The following is a 1,463-nucleotide window of genomic DNA, read 5'->3' on the forward strand; positions in this document are numbered from 1 at the left end:
GAGGAAGGCAATGGGCCCTTCCCTACTTCCTACCCCCTACTTTAGGCAACCTTGCTTTGACCACATCCATCTTCAAATTCGGCCTTTAATTTGATCTCAACTACACACCTGTAAAGTTTCATAACTGTATCTCGCATGATTGTGATGCTGTGGCATTGGCATAATCTGTCAAAAGACAGACAGACATAAACACCTGGCAAAGAATTTAAAATTAGTCAGTGGTAGTTCCTGCTACAAAAGGTGTGTCCAGGACCACATTTTGCCATGATGACACACACACACACAGAATGTTATTTTGGCTTTTATAAGACAGGACAGATAGACATGAAATGTGGGGAGACACGAGGGAACAATACAAAGCAAATGGCTGCAGATCGACTCAGACTTGGGCCGTTGCTAAGGACTCAGCCTACATGGGGTGCACACTAGGTGAGCTACTGGCACCCCAAGAGAGAGAATATCAGACTTACTTGCAAATGGCGGGGAACTTGACTCCAAATTAACGCTCATGATGCTTTGTAACTGCTCTAAGCAATTGTTTGCTAACATGTCATTGTGGTCCCAATTATTTCTGCTGCCCCCAAGTGACCAAAATAATCAGTAGGTGCAGCTGCTTGGCTTCTCTTTGCACCAAAGATCTAGTACTCTCTCACACGTGTCATGCTGGGAGGAAGGGATTACATTACTAACTGTGATCAGATTAATAACCCAGATGATGTAATACCTGGAGGCATTATTCATGGGACACATGCCACTGAGATCCTCAAAGGATGAGTAGATTTACTGTATCCTTCCTCCTTCTCCTTTCATCACTCAGATTTATGGTAGCTCTGATTTTTATATGGTGTTACTTTCCTGATTAATGTGACAGGTAAATTTGAACTGGATTTCAAAGCCGATAAATGAGAAATGGATTTTAATTGAGACGGGGGGGATCAGAAGAGAAACTATTTAATCTGTTGGCTCACCTCTTCCATCAGATACAGACACTGTTAACATACAATACCATGCGGCTGGTATTTTAAGTGGAAGCCCAGATCTTGCCAGGTGTTCTACAGCTGTGTGTTGCACGTTTAAGTGAGTCACTATACAAACCGTCTGGTATGTTGTCCAGGTGGTCATGGAAGCGCTTCCTTTTAAGTGAGACCAGGCTCTGGAGGGTTAAACCTTCACATATGGAAATGGACTAGAGAAAGTAGCTGAAAAGACTCACAAATTTGTTTCCCTACATCCACCATGTACTCTGTGCATCAATCCATCTTTGTACATCATGCATATTTATTACCCGTCCCCAGTGCACAACACTTGACTCTGTAGCTCCTCTTAAAAAGAAGTTAAAAAAGCAAAGAAAGTTCGCTCCTTGGTATAACTCTCAAACCCGTAAGTTAAAACAAATATCGCGAAAATTTGAAAGGAATTGGCGATTAACCAAACTGGAAGAATCTCGTTTAATCTGGACAGAC

Source organism: Epinephelus moara, chromosome 19 (genome assembly GCF_006386435.1).
Source record: "Epinephelus moara isolate mb chromosome 19, YSFRI_EMoa_1.0, whole genome shotgun sequence".
In the NCBI taxonomy this organism is placed as follows: Eukaryota; Metazoa; Chordata; class Actinopteri; order Perciformes; family Serranidae; genus Epinephelus; species Epinephelus moara.